At 42.3% G+C, this 21,605-nt stretch overlaps 1 long non-coding RNA gene across 1 annotated transcript in view; it reads left to right on the top strand.

The window, feature by feature from the left end:
- Window positions 1-21,605, top strand: part of LOC142769016 (uncharacterized) — a 216,130-nt gene that overhangs the window by 145,018 nt on the left and 49,507 nt on the right. Inside the window, exon 2 of the long non-coding RNA XR_012885601.1 lies at window positions 5,421-5,484. This is a non-coding gene — a long non-coding RNA (uncharacterized LOC142769016). The remainder of the gene's footprint in view (window positions 1-5,420; window positions 5,485-21,605) is intronic.

Below are 21,605 nucleotides of genomic sequence, written 5' to 3'. Positions count from 1 at the left end.
TATACAGCTGAACGGTCGTCCATGGAGTGTGTGGTACAATTTTTTTGTGTGAATACTGCTTGGATTGTCTGATCTTGGTAGTGTGGCTCAACTCCCCACGGATCGATGCTTTCAAGACTATACGATAGTAGCAGCAAGCGTTGTACCCAGAAAAGCTTTTTGGTCACTTCATTTAACGGTCTATAAAGACCAAAGCAAAATTCGCGTGTTTATGTTGCGTCACAGTAAGGAAAGCTACTTGTTACATGTACAGATAAAGTGGAGGCACCTAAAATTGAAGGGTGTTAGCTTAAAAGAAAAAAAAATTCGGCAGATTCAATGTACCTTGGGAATCGATATTATGCGAAGTATGTGGAGGAAAGGTGACCGTGTTAATTTTTTTTATCGAGCGACAGGTTATGAAATGACGCAATGTTGCGCGCACAAACATACACTGAACAGTTTCAGATGTTTATAGCACCAGTAGTTTACACTTACTGCACAACGATGCCAGCAGGAACAGGAGCATTAGCACTGCAGAAGCGATAAGCTGATATGAAGCGCTGTTGCTCGCAAGGATGGTAGCCGTGGACACTGCTTCATAAATCACCTTCAGCGAATCGCACCGAAAATTGAATGTAACCCGCCGTGAAGATTGTATCATAGGAATATATACATATGTATAGCTTATAAAATTTGATAGCCAGCACCAGAACCACATTTGATGTTTCAAGAACACTTGGGTCTATTTCAAAAGTATATCCGAGACCTGGTGTCACTCTGTGGTAGAATACTTGATTACCAAGCAGAATGCTGGGGTTCATTTCCTGCTGGGAGCCTGACAGATACTTTGCATTCCTTGGGTCAACACTGCCAATGTCAGCTTTTTCTTAACGTTCACGCGTTAAAAATTTGCATGTGTCTTCTCGCTGTTCCTGGGATAACTGCCAATCACCTGTGGCACATACCCACCCATGGGTATGTACAACTGTTTGGTGAAAAGTGTTTGACGACGTAAGCGACAGAATCGTCATATAATTTATGTCTTGATTAGCACGTAAATTTTGTCAAACCATCTCACCCTCCCATACTAATTTTGGTTCACTCCAAGTGAAGCGGGTGATCATGGGAGCAACCAGACGTAAGTGGATAGATAGATAGATAGATAGATAGATAGATAGATAGATAGATAGATAGATAGATAGATAGATAGATAGATAGATAGATAGATAGATAGATACGAGATCAAACTCGTCGAAGTTCGCTTAAAAATGCTTCGCCTTAAAAAAAAAGAAAGCTTATGGTATTGTTGCTGGTGGCTGATTTCAAATGCGCTATTCCGGGCATAATGTTAGGGCTAGTAGAGGTGACCAGTGAGGTATAGTGCCACAATGATCGGTGATGATGTCATCACATGACGTCATGAGCAGCACAAGAGAGCACCAATCACGGAGGCCATGCAAGCTGCAGAAAACTACTGCAGGGATGGGAAAAAGGAGAAGAGGGGGTGATGGATACAGTGACGAAGAAGAAAAGAAATTAGGTGCCGCATTTGAGTTGACTTGGGTGCATCTGTAAGAGTATTTGTGAGGTAGTTTACTATTATTATTATAGAGCTATTTAAGCCTACTCGTTCAGCGCCGATGCTCAGATTCGATGGTTACGTAACGCACATTCTAAGGTTATGAAAAACAAAAAAGTAACACTCTATGTGAGATGAATGGACAGATAATGGCGAGCAGGAAAGCTTTCATCAAGACCTCTTTTAAGGTAAACGTATCGCTCTAACGTCGACCTATTTATTTATTGTATTTGTTTCTTTAAATACGAAGGCTGAAAAATGTTACCTCATTTTTACTTTCCTTATTTCTTTTTGAAAACACAGGGGCGAAATCATCAAGGAAGGCAGGGAATATACAATGAACACAAAAAGAAAAACTGATTGATTCTTCCAGAGATGAGACAAAAAGTGAATAAGCTTTTTCCTGAACGTATGGATACATCGTATATAGAATGTACACGCTTCTTGCACGAGACGAAAAAAAAAAACGCTCAAGGAAATCGACGGTATGTTGAAGATTATGGCGTTCAGTTTGTGCGTTCAGCGAACCTCGATAGTGGTAGTGGAAGTTCACGTTTACTTTTTTTTATGTAGACAACCGCAAGATGGGAATGAAAGCTGATATAAGAGCACAATTTAAATCTTGCCTTTCACTATACCTTGCACTGCGCACCGCGTTTCATGATAAGGCTCTAAAGAGCTATTTTTCAACCATGAGTGAAGTGGTTTGGGCCTGAGTATTGCTGGTGATCTGGCTTTCATACTTCGTCGACAACGTATTCGATATTGGCTTCAGTAAATAGAAAGACCTTGCGAAACGTGAAGAGAACGAATGCGGCACTCCTGCATCTCATCATTGAAACTGCGCAACGGAGTTTTGTAAAACATTTTCATACTCTTTTATTTCGAAGCATCTATGCGATAATGCTGTGAAGAAATAAAAAGTTAGCTCAGGTATCAAATAGTGACACTTGCATTTCGAAGCGCGCCGGAGTGTATCAGAGTCTTTTACGCTTTATAGTTAGCGGCACTGCCCATACTTTTTCCCAAGCTGCCATGCTAACAATCAAGTATTTTCTCAACATGCAATTACTGTGCACTTGAATAAATGTACAATTTCTTCTTCCGGAGTGGTGGTAAGTGGGACTTTGAGATTAGTCTACGGTACGCTAAAAGAGTGCATTGCTGCACATTTTCGGTTTTCGGTAAGATTATTTCTTGGGAGAAGACAAACCTTGCATGTCTAGATCGACGTAGTCGTACTGGATTTTGCAAACCATCCAGCAACCATGAACTCTGAATTCGCCGTGAAGTTGTTGAAAAGCACCTCATTTTATTTAATAATAAAACGTTTTTAAACCGCAACCTTACTTTTGCCCTTTTTCGTTCAAAGTGTTCAGTCACTCGGTATCGCGCACAGAATTTTACGCAGGAGACAAGCCTCTGTGATCTCTTAGTCACGAGCGACTGTAAATTCTAGTTCATCAAAATGTGGTGGTTAAAATGGTCGTGGGTCCAGCCACTAACCTATCATAATTCATTTGAAGTTGCCCGCTTTGACAACATAAATTTTCTACAGACTATTGCGCGAACCAATGGGCGTTTATTGTTGGAAAAGTGCGCTAGCCTGGCGAACCTGACAGAAGTGCGTGTGCGTCTCTATTAGGCTACAGTAACATCGAGGTTCTGCATTGAAAATAACATTTGCAAGCCATATATAGAAATTCCGTTTCAGCTTCTCATATGGACTATCTTGAGCAGTAATAATCGCCAGAAATGTGTGCCACATAATCAATAAAAAGTTTTTTCTAGGAGTCAGGCAAAATTTGTTCTACAAAAAGTAATTACAAAGGTTCACCGCGTGTTTAAAGTTTGGAGGTGGTCTTCTTTGACAGTTTTCGTCAGCTTTGATTTTGCTTGCATTGTTATTCAGACACACAGGGTTACATCTAGTGCCAATAGGTGCTCCTATGACGTCGTCGTCATGCGCACATGAGTGCGTATCAGTTATGCAAAACACACGCGCTGCTCGAAAATGTCTTGCAACCCCACCTGAACTGAGTGAGGACGAGCCTAAAGTTCAAGGATGAGAGCACCTCACCTTCAAGTTTTATGGCGACGATGTTTTGCGTCAGCCTGAGACATCCGCAGCCCTTCGTGTGTTTGTTTTGTTTAGTTGTCTCCTCCACCGAAAGCGCTTATAGCTTCTGACCTTTGTGCACAGCCTTATATGCCCTCTGGTTACGTGCGAGCTGCACACTTCGCTGAGACGCAGTGTGCTGGCGCTGACTACAGAGTTTTTCCTAATGACAAGGAGGCCCCCGGAGCACATACTGGCCCTTACTACGGAGCAGTGTGAAACGTTTTAGAACTGCGTACAATATGCGCAAAAATGCAAAGAAAAAAGCCTGGATGCACATATTGGAACGACAACCTATGCAATGTGAGGTGGCCTATGGGAAGAGGTGACTCTAGACGAAATACCGGAGTTCATTGGAGATCTCATTTATAGAGGAGTTATTCACATCTCGGGTGTCCATCTATAGTAAGACACCTGGAAACTCTTATCGCAAGACAAATATTTACTGAAAAAAGTGTGCGAGTACACTTGCGTCTCACCAAAAGCCACGCAATGCTTCAACGCATGGCACGAGAAACGAAGCAGAAATCGGTCCTGATTTTCTTTGTCTATGTCACGAGAAACATTTTCGTACGACATTCACTACTCTTTATACGTTTCCTGGGGCATTTATTTACAAATTGTACATTCTGAATTTTCTTTCTTTTGAATATTTTTGCATGCAAAGTGTTTTTATTGCACTCTTAACCAGCTGGCGACGACAAATTCAACACTTCTTATATGTTTCTTTTTTAATATTTGGTTGCAATATAAAATATATTTTTTAGAAAAACCTCTTCATTGTGCAAAGTTTGGTTGCTTCAATGCGTGCTGGAGTACTGTTCAAATTGGCAAAATTGATCTTCTCGAGACATATGAAAAACAACCATTTTCGCGCGGTAACGAAAGACCTAAATAGGTGCCGCATATTTCACCATTATATGACCCGGACTTAGCGTATAAATACAGCATGTGGTAAAGCGAACGTTGAATGGGAAACACAATGACTTCGGTGTCTGCAACACGAAGTTTTGTTGTGCGTAGGTAGCAATCAGGAACGTAGTGTTTTCTGTCAATCTTCATCGTATAAACAGTTGCTTGTCTTGTGAAGATAAGTTAAATTGAAAATGTGCCTGTAGTCACTCAAAGAATTCTCATATCCTCTCTTTGCTATAATACTCTTCGCATTGTCTTCGTAAATTAATTGGTCACTGATTTTCTGAATGACTGCTCTTACAAGTCATCTTACCACAAGTTACATAAATATGGCACGCAGTGTGGACCTCAGTAAGGTCTTACAAATTAGCTCCAGTCTGTCTACCTTCCTCGTCAGGTTGCGCGCTTGAATTTATTCTCTCCAAAATGCATCTACTCCGATTGTAATGCCTTCGTCAACTAGATCCATATATAGAAAACACATGTGTTCATTATGAGCTAAATAGTTATGATACATCCAAGTGGTGCTTTTTCGAAAACAAGATTATTATCTTGGTTGACTTAAACATTTCTTCCCTGATGATCTAAAAATTACCCTCGAGGGCATAGTGCACAGTAAAGAGTGCCGTTTGGCCTAGGATAATTTGTTTTACATTGTTTAACTTTTTTTTCTTTGTGGAATTTTTTAGTATTCAAACTCTAGCACTGTTGACACTCTGAGGAATCACGTGCGATGAATTGCTCTTTTCTAACGTTCTCTCTACTTTGCGACGAAGTGCTTGTTTTTCATACGACCGTTTTTTTTTTCTGTGACGTCTTTTTCAGTGCCTTCATGGCCTCATCAATGACTACATGGTAAAGTGGCGCATTCTGTTCATCTCTACTTGCGGTGAGCATTCTAGAAGTTTTTTGCAAGCAATGTTGACCCGGAACTGTTCGTTACATGATTTTTGATGGTCTATTGCGCAGGTGCCGGATAAAACACTTCAAATCTTAAGACAAACATAAGCTGGACAAAGCGAACATCAGCGCTTCTCTAGCTGCCATTACGGATCATTCTATAACGCTAGAATGACGCCTCAAATGCACAATCTGTAGTCACCTGCCACACGAATTAAGCTAGTTCAGCAAAACATGTTGCACTATAGGGTGGTCTAACTAATTCTAAATAGCGTTCAAAAGCAATGTTTCTGGTGACAGATTGTTGTAATAGTACTTATAACACAAGCTCATCTTTTGGTTCAGGAAGCGTTTTAGGTTGTAAATCAGTATGATTTAGGAGGGTGAAATGGCTGCAGCAAAATTTGGGAAGAGCCCAACATTTCGGGACCAATCCGATCCCTTCCCCGCAAGACAGATTTATCTCGGAATGTTCATATAGGTAGTGCGATTGTACAATTGCACCTTGACGGGTGCCATCGCAAAATCACACTACCTATATAGAACAGCGAATAGACCTTGAATGACCAGCTCTGGAAAACTATTTCGACGTTCAAATAATGTCAAATTTATAATGCATGTAGCAGGTTTAGCAACATAAGGGAGTTTTTGGAAATCTTCCTCAGAGGAAACAGCACTAAAGCACCTGTGATGGTGGCGTGGTCGAGGGGATGTGTTCAGTGATGTGCTATTCCGTAATTTGTTAGTAACAAAAGTGAGAGCGTCCGAAAATTTGTTTGCTAACGAGGTGTCATGTCCTCGCTATTTTCCTCATTTTGTTTTATTTACTAATTTTTTTTCTTTATTGGCGCACTCTTCGTTCGAACAACCATTTTGGGCTACAGAAAGTAGAAAAGTATAACGGCCAAGCTAAAATAAATTTCAACCTGTCCAGGTAATAATTTGGAACAGAATAGAACAGATAATGTATTTGTACTTTCGTGTTTTAGCTGCATATGTACGCCCCAATACAAATTTTCTTGAAGAATTGGGCATATTTTAATGAATTCTACGGGGCGACAAAAGCAGAAAGTGGTTTGACAAAACTGTAGCAAAAAGGTATAGTAGCAAAAACAAGCGAGGCATATGAAATCTATTGTTTAATGGTTAAGGCACTTGCGAGAATGAGGACTAAGCGGACGTGACCCTTTTCGAAGAAGGCGCGAAGGTTTTGTCGGAGTGTGTAGTTTGAGCCTCGTTCTTTTTTTGTTTTTTTCTCACACTGAAGCTCATTCCACAAGGTGCAAGCTCCACCGGGCCTCCTTTCGACGTTCACCCGTCAGGTTCATTTAGGGCACCGAAAATACACTCATTAGATGAGCGTCTCGCTCGGGACGTACTGTCAGGTTTCCCAACAGACCGATACCGTCGACAACGCGCGGCCGCAATCTCACGCTTTTAATGAACGGCTGGCTGGAACGTGTGCGAGGGGAGCATGGTTATACGCTCAGCGCGTCGCTGCCACCCCATTGAAAAAAACAAACAAAAACAAATATAAGCACTCTGTGAGGACACTGGTCTCTGTTTATCGTATAAGCCGTGGCCGCCACGCAACCCAGAGCTGGCACTTTGTATCTGCTTCAGGCGAGTCGCGATGGCGTAATTGTCGGTGAGCGGCGCGTCTAGTGTGACTGGCGAAGCACCTGAGCGAAACCCATACCGGGTAAGGCTTTACGATGATGATCGGATGGGACGGTAACCGCAAGGACACACGTGTGGGCGAAAATGCCTCGGATATGCATATAGTTTTTTTATTGTCAATAGCTGCTTCACTAACGATACGATTCCTGTGGCCCGTGATCATCGGCAAACGTCATCACTTGCTCGGGTTTACATGATGCGGCATATTGACGTGCAACCGAAAATGTACTTGACATTTTACCTTGTTCCTCATTTTCAATGTATTGGAGGTTTGCTTTTTTGTGATTCCCTTATATTAGCAAATCAAAATCTAACAATGATTTCACCTACCACAAAGACGATTATATTACAATGCGCACCACCGTGTAGGGCTGCGTGAAATAAGACCGCACAATGTTCCCTAATGTGCGCTGGTACCGCACGGTATGCGGGGCTCTCACACATCGACCCCCTCAAATGCTACCGCCAAACTCAAGATTAAAGCCACGCCCCGCCGTGGTGGTCTAGTGGCTAAGGTACTCGGCTGCTGACCCGCAGGTCACGGGTTCGATTCCTGGCTGCGGCGGCTGCATTTCCGATGGAGGCGGAAATGTTGTAGGCCCGTGTACTCAGATTTGGGTGCACGTTAAAGAACCCCAGGTGGTCAAAATTTCCGGAGTCCTCCACTACGGCGTCTCTCATAATCAAATGGTGGTTTTGAACGTTAAACTCCACAAATCAATCAATCAATCAATCAAGATTAAAGCCACGACTTTCACGTCGGCAGCCGACTAACGCAACTACGTTACCACCATGGTGAACTACACGAGTTCAATAAATGGGACAGTCAAAAGCATTAAGTGCTGTGCTTCCACTTCGCCCTTTGTCCTCGCCTGCTAGCCTCACCTTGAAATGTCACAAACGTAGACTGTACAAAAACATATTACCTGATTTATTATCCCTACCACGTATCACTTTGACATAAATTAATTCTGTCAAACAACTAGTCTTAACACAACTTGTTTAACGTTCTCAACTACTGGTTTACGAAGCTGAACTATCATGGTGCCTGCAGGTGCATTCTTCGTAGCAATCATCCCGTATTGGGAAACTAACATGCGGAAGACATAAAATGAAGCGCTCTTGTCTGTGTCACATCAAGACGTACTTTCCCCTTTGAATAGTCCGCTTCAAAGAGCGTTTAGACACGCATGTCTCTCCCTCGTTGCTAGATTTATTGCAGCCATGACGTGCTTTCAGCAAGTCCTCCTTTTTTTTTTGATGCCGTCTCCCTCAATCGCACATTTCTGTTTTCTCAGTCTCCATTCTTCCTCGCCATCTATCGCGCTTGAAAAAAAGGCTGTTTTTCATTTCGTTCCCAGACATCAAAGTGAAAGGTGCATAACCACTTCGCTTTGCCCTCCATGCCAGCGGCATTCTCGAGCAAGTTACCCCTTTTCCGATACGCCATTATTTTGCTCTCCCTAGTTCCATCCTTAGTTTTTTTTTTGTTTTGGCTTGCAGACTCTCAAACCAGGCGGTTTTTGTTCTTGTTCTTTCTTTCGAGCTTGATTTCTCCGGAAGGAACTGATCTCGGTAATTGCGAAATCAAGCTGCGGCCGAGATTTATAATTGCTTTTTCGAGGCTTCGGAGTGGCCGATGTCCCTCCGCATAGCAATTCAATCATTCAAAAAATGAGCAAAGAAGGGCAGACAAATTGTGAATAATGCGTTAAACGCACGGTTTGGTTTAGCGTTCAGTATACTCTTTTTTTTTTGCATTCAGTGCGTAAACTCGAAAAAACAATTAGAAATAATTGGGAAGTATTGTAGATGATTAAGACATCGACGTAACGAAACAGTGCATTTATTGCTTTCTTATCGTATTCTTTCCCTGGCACTCGCTAGAGAGTGTACTCACGAATTCTGCATTCTAACAGTCGACAGATATTGTAGAAAGCAAAGCACGCATTGGTCAGAGAGTTCCGGGGCTAACTACGAGGTTTGACAAACAGTAGGTTCGTTTGTACGCTTAGCTGCAACATCACTTCCGAAATCACTGACATGCTACGCGAGAGATTTTCTGCGCTGGGATTGCTTAAGCAAGTGTCGCTGCTCTTGTATTTGTGGCAAAGCATTCGCTACAGCTTGTGGCGGCACTATTGATAGACGCCGCCTCATTGCCTTGTTTCAAAAGCGAGTCGCGCTAGTCTGCCTCCACGTCACGAGAACAATGAGTTGAACAGCTCAACATAATCACGCTGCGAATTGCTTCAGGATGGATTGATCAAAGTAGACCCAGTTATACTTAAACAATTCAAACGTTCACACGCTGCTTTGACAAACTATGTGCTTCTTCAACGAAGAACAAAAGCTGGAACGCATCATTCCGGTAGGAACGGTAGGAACGTAGATAGTCGCCTACGTCCTTCTAAACTTTGTCCCGTTTGGCATGGGATTGCATCACGCGTGCAAACTCGTGAGCACAGTATAATAGCGCTAACAAAATATACAATATCATGCATTAGACGTATACGTTTCTCGTTTCATATCACGCAGAGTACAGCCACAATGGGTGATAACGTACACACGCGGCTGTGGTGTCGTTTTTTCTGAGTTTCTAGAATGACTTCTATTTCCCCCGAGAAGTGTCGTCATAAAAATACAAGACGTATACCGCTGGCGTGTCCACACCTCTTTGTTGCCGATAAGCTGAGGCGTTGCCGGAGACAGCTGACTACCACGACGTCGGACGTCTGCGGCTGACACGAGGCCAGTGTTTCGGAAAGAGAGAAAGCGCAACAAGAAACGTACACCGTTTTTTTTTTTCTGTCCCGGCTTGTACAGCCAGAGATTGAGTCTTGCATGCATCTGGACCGGATGTCAGGCACGCCGCGACAGTCGACGACTGCGGCGAAGATGACAAAGAAGATATGAATTCAGTGCGGAGAAAAGCAAGCGCACCGCGACAGGCGACAACAGGCACGGCTGCCTTCGAATGAACGGGTGTTGTCAGTCGGTTAGGCTTCGCTGTCTACGGGTGGTGTCCTTCTCATCGCCTCATACAGTCACTCTCTCCGAGCGAATATCCTCATCATGCGTCGTACGGTTCCCACGCCAATATTGGCGTGCGTGCCCAATGTCACTCGAACTTCTCGCTTTGCATGCACGCCTCGCCCGATGTGATGGATTGTCGTGCCTATATCGTATAGATGGCGTGGAATAGGGAACGAGGTGTCGGAAGGAGATGGCAAAAGGAGTGTGAGAAAGACCGCAATACGTGATAGTGGACGTAACGAACGAAAAAATGACAGCCGAGAAGCGAAACGATGCGACCGGTGCATCGTGGTCTGTGTGAATATCGGGAAGGCACCGTTGTGATATGTCGCTGCGCTTGGTTGTGACTAGGCCACGAGGTGGTGTCGCTGCCTAAGCGTGAGTGCGAGTCGGAGATTACTGGCTGACTACTCATCAGCAAAATTCAACAACACGCTTCACGTGATTTTTAGCGATTCGGGTAGTACAACAACAACAAAAAATTAAGGAGGCAAGAAATCGGCTGCCATCATGCATTGCGAGAAAAAAAAAAAATAAACGCCAGGCCAGCGCGCAACGCGCAGCACAGTCAAAGCAGCCTTTCAGAGCCTTTTCTAAACACTCTTTGGGTAACTACTAAAACCACACTTGCTGGGTTACCACTACGCCCTAAATAATCCCAATTTTTGTGTAGTATATAGAACAGCATTCACTATGCTATCCTTCGTCATTCTTTGCAGATGTGTGGTATCGGCAACACACTTAATAGAAATTTTGTGCAATTTTTCCTTTGGTGGGTGACGATGATGAAGAATTGTGCCTGAAGTGGGTATAAGCCACTTTTATTAGGTGATCAAGAACAAGTTTTTAATTGGTTGGAACATAAATGACCCACTCGTTACGCAATTTGCATTGTGTGACGCCTGGTTGTTCCTTTGATGTCCTAAAACGCTTTATTACTCACCTTAACGCGATTCCTTTCTTGACATCAAGCCTGCCTAAAGCCAGTTTAGAAACGAGTAACAAGCACTGGCATGGGTCAGTCGTAGAATACTAGGCTAGCAACCCTAATTCCCTGGTCCTACACAGAGTAGCCAACCGGTTATTTTTTCCAGGTAAACCTCCAAGCGTTTTCATTTTATCAGTCTCTCTCATGTCTCAACCCAAATGTCGCAAAGAAAGCATCATCACCTGAAAATGTAACCATGTTTTCTATCACGATGTCACACGTTTGCAAAGCTTAGGACGTCATCATTACGCAGATGTGGCGTCAGATGGCGGCGTCATGGCATGGCATGGTCGCTTGGTGGGCCGAGCACAGAAGTAGTGCAAAGGCACGTTAGGTGTTGAAAGCTTTAGGAAGGGGAGAGCAGGCGTGGTCTACACATTGACTCTGAAGAATACGAAAGTGATAGCTTTTCCTGTCCACTCATCTTACGTGATGGCGTAAGAAATCCTGCGATTTATGGAGGGGGGGGCGGAAGGGGATGGGGGTTCTGGGCACATATGGTATTTTTTATGGTTCTCAAATGGAATACAATGCGTGTAATCTTGCTGTGTTGATTTGCATTTCTTAAAAAGAGATCACGCCACCCGTTTGACGTGCTAATATGCATTCGTGTTAATGGATGCAAAGAAGCAATAAAAAAAAAAAGTTCCACACATCTAGGCATCTAGGCGACTGGGCGAAACTCTGGTTATCATATCGGTTAGTAACTGTACATAATGTAAATTAAATGCCGTAAGTGTATTAGAAATTTCAGTTTATTTCGCCTTGCAGTAGATTTAGACAATTGAAAGAGCATTTGCGAAATTTCTAGAGCGGAGGATATGCCTCGAAAGTGAATGTTTAGAGTAAACAGTGATCGCATTGGAGCACTATAGGCACTCTATTAAAAGAGAGCCATAAGTTGCCTCGATGCAAACAAGAGTCCTTCAACCCACCATCTTACTGGTGGCAAGATACCGTTAAAATATGGGGAAAAATTCGCAAACGGGGGTTGCGTCAAGCTGATGTTTCGGCAACTGAAAGTCTTTTCCTCAAGCCTCACGAATTTTCCCATCGCAAGCTTCCAACTTTCTCTGCCTGTCATTTTTTCGTATTTTAATACGGGTGATGTGTTCGAACATTTAGTTCCCGACGTGTGCCTTTGTGTTACAGGTTTCCTTGACAAGCTTAAAACACAATTTATTAAAGATCAACGCCTTAATACTGTTCTCAATTGGTTATTTTTGCTGGGAACAGAGATTCCTTACCTTATAATTCGCCTATGTCCACGTTGAAGTCTATCGTAAGACCATTTTTTTTTAATCTTTGGACTAAGCAATGGTTTCATACCATAACCACAATGAAAGACAAGGCTAAGTCTTAAGAACATTTACCGCTAAGAAAGAAAAAGTTTGGGCTTTGATTTTCAAACTAATGGCAAAAAATGTTGTTTTGTTTCATTCTCCGCCGCTGCATTATTTCAAGGTTACTGACAGCCCTTTTTATCATCCGGCGTCGTTACTCAAGTAAATAACGTACAACCATAAGGGCGACACAAGCTACAACATCGCATTGTTGCTGATGGCTGACGGGGCGAATCTGTTGGAGCACTCAAGCAAGAAACTCCCGTGGTACCAGAGGTTTCATACTATACATACAGGCACAGACATAAAGCAATAACGTAGTATGATGGCAAAGCAATGCATATCAGATGCTGCATTCACCGATGCAAATACGAGTTCCTCAAAAAAAAAAAACCATTGGATTCACTGAGACAAAGATAGAAAAAGCTTTGTTCAGCGTGTTTGTGTTCTTTTGTCCCGCGAAAAGATGCGCCTTCTTGTCCTAAGCTTATATTCCATCACAATGTTAGGCATATCCATTTGAGAGAGTGCATTGGGATTTTTTAGACGTCAGTTCTGTCTTGAATGTGCGGGCGTCAGAGTGCCCTAGAATGATTCAGACATCTATGAAATAGTAGCATAGTTTATTTTCTGGTTTCTAGGTGCCTCCCTGTTCTGTCAATTTTCGTTCATGGGATTTATTTTTCTTGAAAAATTTTATCACACCAACCATTTCTCTATTTCTTGGATGTTTTTCCCGCTACACGAATTGCTGTTTTTGGAACTATTTTTTACGCGCCAAGCTTGTTAGCTTCTTATCGAGGGAAAGTACGTTGTAAGCTCTTGTATCTCGTGAGTGGTCAATGTAGTTGTATCAAGGTATTGTTATTGTACGAATTAGTTCAATGATGTGCTTCACACAACTGAATGATTAACCGCGAAATTGGATAGTAGTCATACTGCGTCATTTTCTGTAAAATCAAGGCCTCTCACTGATGGCTGTTTGCTTTTCAAGTGCAAAGTACTTTTGTGGCCTGGGCTGTCGGGGGCTTGGATTGCATGCTATCGCCTTCGCTTGGCCTACTGCAAGCAAAAATCACGTATCAAAACTGAAAAAGAGGAAGCAAGGAAGAAATATACGGATAGATAAATAAAGCCATAAATAAATATGAAGAAACCTACAAAGGATTAGAAAAAAAAAGAGAGAAATTACAGAAAAACAATAAAAGATTCAAAGGAATAAAGAGAGGAAGAAAGAAGGAGAAAGTGGTGACCGAACAAAAAGGCTTTTTTCAGCCATACAAAGAGAGATTCAGACAGATTTCCTACAAACGTGTTTAAACAGTCTGTAGACTGTCTAAATATATTTTTGTAAGGAAGGCTTAGTACGAGTAGTGCGAAGCCACTTCTATTTCTGAACCTGTTAGAATGACTGGAACAAAATGCAATTGAATGCTCTCTTTCAAATAACTGTTAAATATCGCTTTAAAAAAAACAGCTCTTGCCTAAAAAAAGAGGAAAGCTTTATTGGAGTTTGTGCTGCTAACGCATCGAGTGATTCTAATATTGCAAGTACGCCGGCAAAAAATTCAGTATTTCTTCATTTACTTTCAAATTATATATATTTACTCTTATTGTTTCAGTCAAAGCAAGGAATAATGATATCTTTTCATAACAAAATGTAATAATAAAAATTATTCCAACGTTTTTCTAGTGCATTCCTTGTATGAGCCATGAAAAATAATGAAATGAGTATTACTTATCAGCTGGAGTAATGCTTAAGTTTTCTGTGTCTATTTATTTATTTATTTTTTATTGTATACGCAGGCTGTTGTAGGAAATTTGTATGTTGTCTGATGTTTCTTTTTACAGAACAGTTGGTTTATGCGTGAGGTTTTTTGTGTGTCGTAAACAGAGAATTATCACTATGAACCGATGTAATCTCTGCTAATTTTTTGTTCATCTTGGTCCACATCTTCCTCTTGTGATTCACTTCCAGAACACGTGTGCCTATTTTTCTGGCGTGGGAAGCCAAAATTCGGCGAGGCGAAAAAACAATCACACAGCGAAAAAAATGAAGACAGAGAAAGATGAGGAGAAAAATTTTGTCGACAACGTTTTTCTTCCAAAACGAGATTCAAATACGTCTACCAACGATCTCAAAAAGGGCGTCGTAACTACTTGGCTATCTGGACGTGGTAGCGGAGCATATCATAGCTTTGAAAAGCGTAGTATTGTATACTAAGCAGGTATAACGGGTTATAACATCTTGGGTTTCAAGTCCCGAAACCACGAAAAGATCAGGAGAGACGCCGTGATATAGAGCTGCGAAAAGCTTTTACGGTCTGGTGTTAATAACGTGCGCTGTACTCGCAAGGATTTCAACAGAGAAAGAGAGGAAGTGAAACATAGCGTAGAAAAAAAGAAAGATAAAGAGCGACGGGAAAGAAAGAAAAAGAAAAAAGAAAGGAAGAAAGGAAGAAAAAAGGGAAGAAAGAAAAAAAAACGTGAAATAATCAGAGAGAAAATTACATACTTAGCGAGGAAGGGAGAGAGGAAAGGCAAGGAAGAAAGGAATATAGAGAGAGTGAAGGCTAGGAGAAATGAAGATATGAAGAGTAAGGAAGGAAAAGAAACAGATAGAAAGCAAAAGAAATAAACTAGGACAAACAAAGACATAAATAAAGTCGACATCACTGTGAGAGGTGCGAATGAAAAGAGGTGAGATAGTTAAAAGCCTATCCAAGCCAGGACCAGCTCACCAGCTCTGCTATGCGACTCATGCTTGAGCGACATACTGCGGGCAACGCTAATTATTTTTACTCCACCTAGACTCAACTTGGTTAATGTATTTTGTTTGACCCAGTGCTTTCCTGTATGATCCAGCGTTCACGGGCAGCCGACTTCGGTGATGACGTGAATGGAGCGTTGCACGAAGCCCATAGGAAGAGACGAAAGGAATGGATACGCGTTAAGGTTGAAGGATTATGCAGATGCCTAATTTTAGCGTGATCAATGTTGTACGGCAAGAATTAGTCTCAATAACTATGGATTTTCTTTCATTCGACGGCTTACATACCGTCACGAGTGATGGCGAGGACGAAACACGGAATTACCGTGCATGCCCTGTTATTTATTTTCAACGAAACAGCGTTTCATTTGAGAACACAAATTTTAATAAGGACCATGGTTTATCTATCCGTTAACGTTTGGGCAGTACAGAGCGTACTTCGTAAATATTTATGCAATGATATGCATATGCCATAGCCAGATCGGCAAAGGTCTTTACGTCAAGTTTGGATGAACGCTCAAAAATGAAGGGTAAAAGAAACCTGCGTCTTCTTGAAATATTTGATGGCTGCATTGAGCGTAACAAAGCAGGCAACTCTTTAGGGGCGAAGCTCCTTATAGCGACACACATATGTCCCTCGTAGCCGTTGTAGTGTGCAGCAAGTATAGAATTTTGACCTCCAAGGTCGTGCAAGTGAGATATTTTTTCTGTGCGTTATTGAACAATGAAAAATAGTGCTCAACGTACATGCCAATGGCTGCTAATGGGGAATGAGAGACAGGAGCTTTTGGCTTATAGTTAACGCGCACGCTGCGATCCCTATTAGCAGCCATTGGCATGTACATTGAGCACTATCTGACAGAAAAGTTGCTACGTTATACTCGCTGAGCGTAACCTCCTTGGTTTTAGAAAGGTTTAGCGAGCGTTGGGCCGCAGTGCTATGAATACAGTGAACTAGTATATACCCTGAACTCGAGGTGGTTAAAGTTGGGAAGTAGACACGAAGCGCAAGCAGTAAGAAAGTGTGTGTGTGCCACCTCTCGTTAAGTCCTTGGAATGTCCGCTGGATGGCGGTGCTTCTATATGGGGAATATATGATGAAAAGATGCGAGATGGTGGTTCTTGGAATGTTGAATAAATGGACGAGCGAACACACAGACAGATGCATGAACGGACGCAGGGGCGGATGCATGGACGGACGCAGGGACAGACGCACGAACAAGTGCACGCACGGACGGGCGGATGGACGCATGGACGGTCACACAGACGGACGCATGGACGGACGGAAGCAGGAACGAATGGACGAACGAATGCTTCGCCCCACTCTCCGTCATTCACTCCGTTGATATGCTGCCGATTTTTTTATCTCATTTACGTGCAGCGCTTTCTTTTGAATCATAATGAAAATGTGGATACGATCAGATACGCTGATTCCTAAATTTGGCACTACAGTGCGAGAAACGCACTCAAAGAATTCATACTAAACGAGTGTTATATACTTATTATGAACAATGTTCTGTGCAAAGAAAGTTCCTATGCAAGTTGGCACTTTCCTCCGTTGCCTGCGACTCGCAATGTGCAAGATTACGGCATAGCTGCGCTCAGTGAAAAAGGAAAAGAGAGAAAGAGAGAGAGCAAGATAAGGAAGGTCATATAATGAACACTGCAGGAGAGGTTCTCCGGTGGCATGTCCAGCATGCTATTTTTAAAAAGCGTGAAGAAGAATGACGGGGACACGCCAAGCGGGAAAATGCATAACATACATAGCACACAAAACACAGTGCGCAACACCCAGCTAACTAAAGTTTTTCAACGAGACAAGCACTGTAGGAAAGTTTAAAACAAAATGTTTTGCCTACTACCCTGCGTACTTTCTCAGCAGAGGGTACGCTTACCTTTAGCGCCGTGAAAAAAGGATTATTGTGCTTAGGTATTGTAAAACGCTACCATATGCGTATATCTGGCAATTATATCGTGTATCGGGGCAGTATTCTTTCCATACAACATCAGTTGTTAACTACTTTGCATATTTTCTTTGCTTTATTTATAACCATGGTCCCAGCTATTTGCGGTCACAAATGAGGTGCGCGTTGTGAGCACGACATGCACTCTTGATAGAAAGTGGCGACAACGGGGTTTTTACGAAACGAAAAACGAGCAAGCCTGATGAGCATAGAGTTGTGTGGCAGAAATACTCCGTAAATGCGCCATGTTCTCCGACGTTTTATTAGCGTACAACTTAGATAACTGAATATCAAAAAAACATTCTGGATGCGTTTGCTCAACTATGACGAATATAGCCTTGGGTCTTATTCGTCTATTGTGGACTGTTCTAGTATGTAGTTTGGTTCAACATTCTTGATACCAGTGGTATTGGGCATATGTGTCCTTATAGCTCCCTCCTGAGTTAGTAAATTAAACAAGGTAACGTTTGGATTTAAGGTGGAGGGGGGGGCATTTCAGTGGGAAGGGGTTGTTTAAGCACCATGCAGTGCCTTCACTTCAACATTCGTGCTCTACGGTTTTGCAGCAAAGTGTATTTTTTAACCAGTTTACATGCTCATGGTGCATGATTTTTGGCAAGTTGAAATACATCATTTTAAGTGAAAATGCCCCATGTGTGGTTACTAGCTTTGTAGCACTGATTTGTCCTAGTTGCATCATCAAAGAGAAGGTTCGCATTTTTTCTAGTGAACGCCTCCCCAATTTTTTTTTTTTTTCGGTGGTGATGTTTTAGCGCACGCGTCTGTCACTAGCAAGGAAAAATGTTGTCGCAAGAACGTTCGGTGTCTCTCGTAAACAAACCAAAATAAAGCATGCATCATCTGTTGCCTGCAGTGCCCCAGCAGACGTAGGGAGTATGGGAAGCTTCCAATATTTATCCTGACTATTGAACACAAATGTTTTGCTGGTGATAAATTAGTGAGCGCACATTAGTAACTACAATAATTAATCGGTGCAGGTATACACTTCCAGTGGGCGCATTCATCACGCAATTATATCGCGATAGCGTTAATGATCTCGTTTCACAATAATTCCGGCATCGGCGTCCATGTCGGCGTCAGGTTAGTCGGTTGTGAGCGAGAAATCATCATGTTGTACGTGACAACAACAGTGATAAAGATGCAAACTAAATAAACAAAAAATTTCCCGGTCGGAGTTCTGATCAAACCCAGGCCATCTACAGGGCAAGCAGATGTTCTACCTCGCAGCTACAGCTCTGTTTTGAAACACAGCGAAAATAACTTTATCTGCTTGGAAATGCAGTGAAAGTAACTTACAAGCTTTAAACATGTGACATTCTTTATATGGGATTTACAATACAACACATAGTATTGCGTGGGGATATTGCGTGATGCACGCAGTGACATTGTGTGGTACAAGTGATCGGGCATCAGAACATGGGATTTTTGTGATGACTTCGTTGCTTAAAGCCGGCCACCCAATAGAAAAGGCACTTACGTTACCACAAGTATTCCCTTAAGTCCACGTAGTGGGTACATAGCAACTTCGGAAAGATTCACACAAATGGTTGCTAGTGGTTTAAAGCATGTTAACCATTACACAGAATAGAACCATATTCGAACGTTTCAATGACACAAACCACTTTCAACTTTATCGATTACATCGTAGTAATAGACAATTCATACTGCTCGAGTAACGTTATACAAAAAAGTAGGTACTAGGTAGTTGAGGTATGCACTAAGAAGAGCATATCGCTATCGCGTTCAACTCTTAATAGTGAAACTTAGAGGTACCCTATATTTCGCCAATGTACCTTACGCTTCTGTACTCGGAAGAGCATGGTTAAAGGCGCCTAGCCAGGTGCCATGTAGTTTACGCAATCAGTGGGTGCCTTTCATGAGGATTGTCGTGATCATTGTGGTAATTGATACAGATAGCACCGACAGAAGGACAAAAAAAATCGGCAGAACCCACGTACGTGGGAATCGACGTTGTGCGAAGCATGCAGAGGGAAGGTGACCTAGTTGCAATATTTTTTATTGAGATACACGCCATATAATGACGATAAGTACATGTAAAAATGTTGCATGCACAGACATATGTTGAAGAGTTGCTGATGTTTATATAACCAGTTGTTTGCACTTGTGCAACGATGTCAACTGAAACATGCGCATTAGCAACACCAGAAGCTTATATGAAGCGCTGATGCTCACGAAGATGCTGGCCCTGGACACTGCTACATGAATCAATGTCAGCGTACGGTACCTAACCACAATTGACGTTAACCCGACGTGACCGCTGTATTAAAGGAGTACACATGTATTTCTATAAAATTAGGTGGGCAGCACTGCAACCATTGTTGACGTTTCACGAAGATTAGCGTCTATTTGAAAAGTAGTTCCGAGACCTGGCGTAGCTCTGCGGTAGAATGCTTGACTGCCACGCAAAATGCTTGGGCTAAATTCCTGCTGGGACCCAGAAATTCATTATTTGCATTCAGCGGTGGGTAAACGCTGCCTATGTCATGTTTTTCTTAACACTGAAATTTATACTATACCACCGTTGGGTCGACTCTACCGATGTCGGGTATTTATTAACGCTTACGCGTGAAAATTGCCTGTGTGTTCACGTCGCTTATAGGTAGACACTACGTGTCAATCACCTGTGGCACATACCCGCATTCCAGTGGCACATACCCGCCAGTGGGTATGTGCCGCTGCCTGACGAGAAGTGTTTGATGACGTACGCGACTAGATTGTGAGATTAATCATGTCTTGACCAGTGCGTCATGTTTGTCAATTCATCTTACCCTCCCATGCTAATTTTGGTTCACGTCAAGTTAAGGGGGTAACCACGAGAGTACCCAAACGTAAGCGGCTAGATAGATAGATAGATAGATAGATAGATAGATAGATAGATAGATAGATAGATAGATAGATAGATAGATAGATAGATAGATAGATAGATAGATAGATAAATACGCTCAAAGTCGCTGAAGTTCACTAAGAAATGCTTTGCATTTAAAACGTAAAGGACACAGCATTGTGTCCGATTGTCGAGAATTTGAGTATACTTACCTCACACTGCATTTCAGATAGCTGTAGAACTCTAGCGCACACGAACAATCAAAATGTGATGTATTTTAACACAGCTAAAGGCAAAGGGAATACTTAACACGATACACATAGTAAGCGTGCGGTACATAAGGTTGCTTTACGGCATCAATGATTACACGTACTAAGTGAACCCTCTACTGAAATTATGGAGCACTCATTCCAAGCCACGGTAGTCGACAGGCCCACACCATTCATACATGCAATCGATGGTGCAGTAGAGTCAACTGATGCCTAGCTGATTGGGTGCTTGGTTGGGGAGTCATGATGTCACCCGAAGGACTACGCAAGTAGCAAAATTTAGCTAAACACAAACGAATAAGGGGTAATTGTATTTAATAATAAATGTTCATGCTTTAGAGGTCTATTTCTCGGATTTATGTAATCGTAAGCGTCCAGGGTACTGTCACGAACACATATGGTAATAATATTTTTAGCCATTTACATCAAACGTCCACGGCAACGTTTTCCTGTTCGTCTAATACAGGCTTCTTTATTTTTGCAGTTTGATTCGACATTGCTAATAGAGGTGGTATAAAGCTTATGCGCCCTTATGGCCCCGTTCTTTATGGATAAAAATAATCAATGCTATAGACGGTGCTATTAACGGGGGTGTTGATCAAACACCCTGTTGTTGTTTCACATTACCACCTTTGTTTTGTATACGGTGTACACCATGGTATTGTGTCCATATCTCTATCTAGGTCTGTCTCTGTTATCACTCCTTTTATCCCTCTTCCTCCCCCGAAGAATAGCAAACCGGTGGGGCGTCTGCTTAACCTCCCTGGTTTTGCTTGCCTTTGTCTCCTTGTCTACTTTTCTCTACACCTTCTACCCAGTTGGCATCCTTATGGCTTTGGCCCTTTCACCAACCAATTCAGACTCTTTTAGGTATGAATATCGCTGCTGCCCTCGTCAGCTTCATAACGCTGCCTTGTCATAATTTCACCGAGAGAAAGAAAATGGGGATCTCTCTTATTGAATAATACAGTGTCGTGAGAGTGAGAATTGACGTAGCGGCAACTCAACGTCCCTCGTAAACACGGAAGATTACGCGCGTCTTATCTATATTGCCAGAAGTGTCAGGGCGACCACAGAAAGAGAGAGAGAGATAAAGATGCAAGGAAAGGCAGGGAGGTTAACCAGACGCACATCCGGTTTGCTACCCTGAACTGGGGAAGGAATAAAGGGGAGAAAAGAGGTTGCAGAAAGATG

This window comes from Rhipicephalus microplus, chromosome 1 (assembly GCF_043290135.1).
Source record: "Rhipicephalus microplus isolate Deutch F79 chromosome 1, USDA_Rmic, whole genome shotgun sequence".
In the NCBI taxonomy this organism is placed as follows: Eukaryota; Metazoa; Arthropoda; class Arachnida; order Ixodida; family Ixodidae; genus Rhipicephalus; species Rhipicephalus microplus.
Note: the sequence above shows the minus strand (reverse complement) of the source record. Positions and strands in the feature narration are given on the sequence as shown.